The 6,560-nt window shown below is 33.1% G+C and overlaps 1 protein-coding gene across 7 annotated transcripts in view; it reads left to right on the top strand.

Annotated features, from left to right (window-relative positions):
- The window catches only part of FOXP2 (forkhead box P2), a 572,651-nt gene that overhangs the window by 65,793 nt on the left and 500,298 nt on the right, over positions 1–6,560 (top strand). For 5 of the 7 annotated variants that reach the window (XM_046021114.1, XM_046021113.1, XM_046021112.1 and 2 more), the window contains exon 2: positions 4,609–4,753. The exons of the other annotated variants lie outside the window; for them this stretch is intronic. The gene's annotated coding sequence lies outside the window, so the exon portion shown is untranslated. The remainder of the gene's footprint in view (positions 1–4,608; positions 4,754–6,560) is intronic. 7 annotated transcript variants of the gene reach the window in all.

The following is a 6,560-nucleotide window of genomic DNA, read 5'->3' as shown; positions in this document are numbered from 1 at the left end:
CCTTGTCAGATATGGTATATTCCCCAAGTATTAATGGTTGGAGAGGTGTTTGAAGATATTTGTGGATGTGAGGGCTATGAATTTGAAATTGTCATTGGAGAAACAGAAAGAGGACTATCATTATAGAGGTGGAAGGGACATTGTTTTTAGAATGCTTTATAGAGACGTCTTTTGGTATCTATTTAAGAAAACTTGAGTACTCTTGAGTAAAGAGAAGGTTTGAGACATAATTCTGAAGATCTATAAGCCATTATTAATTTGAAGAAGGGTCAGAACCAGAATATTCAAGTGAAGATGTTTAAGAGGCAGCAGAGTATAAAGAGCTGAGTCAAAGAGAGAATGGAAAATTGCACTCACAGGCTGTTTTAGATAATGAAATTAAATAGCAAGCATTTCTTACCATGTACATGGATAATATACAAGAAGATTTTTTTACTGGTTGGTCAGAGCAGAGACTACTCTTTTAAGAAAACATGTTATATATGGCTTTTAGGTCATAGTCTAGCTGTTCAGTTTGACCCTGAGGTCAAAAATGGATGGTCCATCACCCTTACAGAGCTGGCAAATATTATTTATTAATATTTACCATTTTAAAAAAATATGAATCTTGTCAGATCTTAAAAATTATATCTTCTATGTCTGTCTCTGTCTCTGTCTCTCTCACACACACACCTTCGTGGTTCAACCCACTGAGGGTTGAAAGAGAGGCCTTTCCAGCCTCTCTTGAAAATTCATATTTGGTCAGACTAAGCCTGCATTCTTATACAACAAATGAAGTGGCGAGTACAGTCACCTGAGCGGGGTTAAACACCACCTCTTTAGAGGCTTTACTCCAGAACCCTACAACTTTATTTCATCTTGCACCTGGCTGCTTTATAGTTTTAATTTTTGGTATTCTATGAAAACATGTATTTGGAAAACTTTGTCAGGTTGGGTGTATTCTGCAAAGACTAATGGTGGGAGAGGTGTTTGAAGATACTTGATGGATGCAAGGGTGATGAATTTGAAATTGTCATTGGAGAGTTGGAAAAAGGACTATCATTATAGAAGTGGAAGAGACTTTATAGAATCATTGAATATTTAAGAGAACTTGATTGCTCTTTTGTGAGTGATATTTTTTGATCCTCATGATGTATTTGTCTACCATATTATTATTCCTAGTAATAATTTGCCTTGAAACCTAACCAGTGCATGTAATAACTTTTAAAAAATGAGACATGCTTAGATTACAAATGAGATAGCAGGAATAGATTCCCTGTCATTCTAGTAGGCTTGGATATACCCCCCTTGCCTTCTGTTGCCTGTAAATCCTCCACCGGACTTCATTCTTCATTCCCTCCTTAACTGTTGGTTGTTTCCTGGGCGAGAAAGAATTTTACCAGGTTTACATTTCAGAAACCAAACAAAAAGAAAAACACTTAGGTTGTGTTGTGGAGTGTGGGTTAGAGGGAGTTAAGACTGGAGGAAGGAGACTGAACATTCAGTAGGAACTGTTCATCTGAGGGTCAGGAGAAAGGTGTGGACTGGATATATGTGTTTGGGAATCACTGCCAACAAGTAGAGGTTAATGCTGGAAGTCGAGTGCCTGTTAAGAACAGAACAGAAAAGGAGTAGAATGAAGTCTTGGGAAAAGTGACATTGAGGAGGTAGCTGTAAGAATAGGACTGGCAGACACTAGAAAAAGGTCTGAGAAGTAGGAGAGGAATCCATCCAGAAAGAAGGGTGTCATGTAAGCCAAAGGGAGAGTTTTAAGAAGGAAGATGTGAAAAATAAGCTGAGTGAATGTGAGAAGTTCAGCAAACCCAAGAATTAAGAAATTCACATTTGGATTTGGTCAGGATTTGGAGGTGATTCCTATGCTGATTATAAGATGTTTAACTTCTGGGATGTGAAGATTTAGTAAACCTTTGACCATCTGTGTGAATTTGTTAATGTGAAAAGAATGGAATTTTGTTTATTCTATTCCCAACAAAATATTTTTGTCACATAATAACATCATGAAAAAAAAGAAAAACAAAAATTTGTTGATAAAAAAAAATCAAATGATGAATGAATAATAAATTAATGATACTTTTAGTATCAGTTAGTGTTATATTTTAGTGAATATATACAGTTGTCATCTAAACTGGGATACGTATAAGAAGGGAAAGGGTAACTATGAGTAATTTTAGTACATATGAACCTTATCTATCCCAGGTAATCAAGGAGGAATGCTCACCTTGATTATAGTTTATGTTTATTGAGTGCTAGCTATATGCCAGACACTGAGATGAGTTCATTACCAGTTTAAATGATTTAATGACTAAGGTTTTGGTTCCCAACATTCATAATTCCGTCCTTGTACTGAATTTACTGACAAAATGCTATATATAATTTTGATGACCTTATAGAACTTAACTCTTTATTTAAAAAAAAAACACAAAAATTAGTACTTACTGTATGCCAAATTATGTCCTAGGGAATGGAGAAATGAAGATGATTAGTACATGGTTCTCATTGTTAATGATCTACCAGTGTGACTGAGAAACTCTGAGAACAGGATTTCAGTATAATGTGGTAAAGTGTCTTGTTGATAGTGTAGTTTGTAAGGGCCACAACTTGGAATTTATTCATTATGTCCTGTCTTTTTTAAGGTTAACTTTAGAGTGTTTTTGAACTTTGTAAGGTAGAGTTTGCTTTTTTGTTAAAAAAAAAAATTCACCAATGAAAAAGACAAGGTATAGCTAACTGTGTGTTTAAGTGGGATTTTCTCTATCATGGAAAATGTGTTCTGTGTATGTGTACACGTGTATTTGTGTGTGTGTGTGAGAGAGAGAGAGAGAGAGATTAGTTCTGTATCACAAAGAGATATATTTCCATATGTATAATGTAATTTTAGCCACACTCAAGCTATATTCTGTGAAGGGTCTGGCATATTTCTCTGACACATCTGGTAGATATGTGTAGCATTAATTAGCATAAGGTATTGCTATAAATGACATGTCAGTCCAAAACAACAAAAAGTATTTGTTACTGATGTCAATCATTCATCCTTTTGTCAGTTCAAAAGGCTTCCCTAAAGGAATGCACATTGATCTTCACTGATCCAAAATACAGCAAAATCATTTCTGTGTTCTAGAAACAAAAGTGGAACTACCTATGTTTGAAAAGCCATATGGAGATACTCGTACAAAAAGTGTGCATTTATAAATTTGAGTAGTAAGACTGTTAAATTAGACCAAGATTAAGTGAATCTTTTGAAAAGAAAACGGGGTTTTCTGTAATCCTAATCTTGTTTTGACTGTTTTCTTCCTCAAATCCTTGATTTTGGGGAGCCTAATTCCTGTTTTTGTTTCACCTTGAAATAATTTTGAGGTATGCCAAGTAAATGATTACAAGTATCCTTTACAATGTTTAAAAACAAAAGTGATCACACAAGTATCAGTTTGTGACCATATTGATGTCTGAAAGAGGTACTCTTCTGTCTATACATACCTGGTTTTGTGGTTGCCTGTTCTGGTATAGATATCGATGGACCTTACTACAATCCCGTCACATTTATCTTTTTGTAATAAAAATCACAAGTGTAATACTCTTATATATCTAAGCAAAAACTGGCTTTAAAAGACACATTTCCCCCCCAAATCTATATTTTATTTACAACTCTTTTCCAAAAGCTCCCCCTACATTCTAATTTATTATTAAATGGAGAGCAATATGAATGACTTTAAGATAAGGCAAGAGAGTGTGGTCTAGGGTGTGGTACAGTTGAAGACATTTATCTTAATATTTCATTTTAATGAGGCAGAAAATATCCATTATTAGAAAACTATAATTTGATAACGTTTGTAGAATACAATTAATTCTCTTAAAATTATGAATGTTCATACCACCAAAGGGCAGATAACCACACGTCACATTTCTGTATCCTTATTAAGGGTTGTAAGTGTTATATTTTTACATCTTACAGATTTGCTAGAGAATTAACGTGAAACGGGATTTAGGATGTACGCATGTTATACACTTTAATTTGATCAACATGCTTTGTTTAAATAGCAGTTTCTAACCTTTGTCCCATCTTTAAAATTTTCACTCCAGATCTCTTGCCCTGCCTACAGATCATCTACTATCTGTTTCCAGTCTCTCATGCTCTTGAAATCATCTTTTTTTATTATTCCATTAAAATTTTTAAAAATGGATTTTCCTTTACACTTTTCTAATCATCCTGTAATTCTTTAGCTCTAAGACATTAAAATGAATGAGTAAAAATATTTGATACCTAATCATCTCTGCCAGTCCATTCGAACTCATGGATTTGCAAAATTATGTTAAAGTCTTTTAAAAATACATTTGAGTAGGCTTTTGTAGTCATTTGGATTTTGAATATTAATTTTCTCTTGCTATGCTGCTTAGCCATAAAAATGAAAAAGAAGATAGATGTGGGTTTCTTTTAGTGGTGTTAATTTAAAGTACTTGATTTATTTATTATAATATTCAACAATGGCAATTCCTATTTTCTCTGTTCACATCAGATTCAACAGAAAATAATGAGAAGCCCCCTCACCAGCACAGTAAGAAAAAGTTTGATGCATTTTGTAATAATTGATTAAAAGTATAATTTCCCCCTAGATCAAACAAATAATAGAAGTCTGTTGAAGCTTTGTCCTGACCTATTCTGGAAATAGAAGAATACCCTGGAGAAAGGAGCATTGTAAGCACAAAGAATAAGACTCCTCAATCCTGGGAGAGAGAATTAAAGTCTAACCCTCCAAATGTAAGTCATCTGTACTCTCTATTTTCCATCCCTCAGTTTTTGTTGGCTCTTCAGGTATTAGGAGAGAAATATGTAATAAAAATATTTGGATTTTTTCCTTTACAAAATGTACAGGTGTTTTGCTTGGTAACTTTAAATTCCTATTTGTGTTAACATTTTCTAAATAGTAACTTAAGGTAATGCTTTGCAATAATAATATTTAATGCAAAATGGATTATTTTTAATTTTATCTTCTGGCAGAGAACTGGTAAGAATTTTGAGAGTATTCTGATGAAAAGAAGGTAACTTCCTTTGATTTAATATCTGCAATTGTGCCATCATAATCCCTTTTTGCTCTAAACTTTAGTTCTTTTTCTTTTATATTTCTTTATATCTGAGAATAAGACTATCTTAATATATCTATTTAAATCCACCTTCCAGTAAAAGAGACATTAAGTCCTTTTTTTTCACTTCACATAGTGAAACTGAATTGGAATGAATTTGTATCCATAATCCACTATAAAAATATATAAATTTTGTCAGCTCAGTGTCCTGGAAAGACTGATTCCCTATCTTGTTAGGAAGAACTTTTTTAAAAGATGTGTTTTTGTGATTATAAAGAAAGACAGAATTCAGTTGTGGTTTAGAAATTGGGAGAAAGATTGATAATCAAAGACAATACTTGTTTTGGGAAAATTATTTGGAAGAAATTTCTTGGCAATCACAACTTTTATCTGAAAGGTTATTTAGTGCATCATCCTTGTGATAAGGCACTTGATATGTTACATAATGGCTTAACTGCCAGAAATCTGACCTTTGCTTACCAGTTGATAACCCTTCTCACTCTTCAGTGAAAGAATCAGTGAAAGAGTATTGTTTTGATTTTTAAAAGTCTGAAGCATGAAAATCAATATTTATTAGAGTTGGGTACAACCAGATTATATGTTTCCCCACCCCAATTACCTTAAAAATTGAAACATGAATTTGTATAGGTCTTGAATGTGATACTCTTATTGATATAGCATCTGAAGAAGTTGTCAAAGTAGTCTGCAGTAAGAAATCTTCAAAATATGTAGGTTCACATTTAATCTTTTGTTTAGGATATCTGATAGAGCCTTGAAACACTGTGGCCTTTCCTGATAGTCTATAATTGTGTTAGGATTTTTTAATTTAGCAGAATCCATGTATAAAAAAAGAATTTTTTCTTTATGGTCTTAGATAAATTTTTCTATCATTGAACTTGATAGCCATGCCTTGGAGAAACACTACAAACATTATTATTCCTTTCACTGACATGACACATTAGCTCCTCATTTATAACTTTAGTATTTGTTATTGAAAAGTATTGCAAAATTTTTAAAAAGTTATTTAAATTTGATGAGTGAGTAGTGAATTCTCATTTAGAAGTTTGAGGTTGATGAAGGATTGGAAAATATTGTTTACAGAAAACTTCTGTGATCCTCTACTCTACAGCAATGAAAATAGATAAAGTATAGCAACAGTAACATGGTTGAATTCCGTAAACATAATGTTGAGTAAAAAAACCTAAACATGTATGTATGAGTTCCTCTTTATAAAGTTCCAGAACTAGAGTATAGTGTGTAGGATGCAAAAAGTTATTACAACAAAATTATAGATAATAGTTATATTCTAGGTAGGTACTAGAAACTAGGGTGGTTTCTTGGAGCTTCTGGTGTGTCAGCTACGTTCTGTTTTTTCACTAGGCTGGTGGTTGCATGGGTATTTATGCTATGAAAAGCCATTAATGAAAAGCTAGGTGTGTCTCTACTAAGATCAGGTACGAGGCAAGGAGTCCTTACCATTCCTA

The sequence above is a fragment of the Meles meles genome, chromosome 10 (genome assembly GCF_922984935.1).
Source record: "Meles meles chromosome 10, mMelMel3.1 paternal haplotype, whole genome shotgun sequence".
Taxonomy (NCBI): Eukaryota; Metazoa; Chordata; class Mammalia; order Carnivora; family Mustelidae; genus Meles; species Meles meles.
The sequence above is the reverse complement of the archived record's forward strand: the minus strand, read 5'-3'. Positions and strand labels throughout refer to the sequence as shown.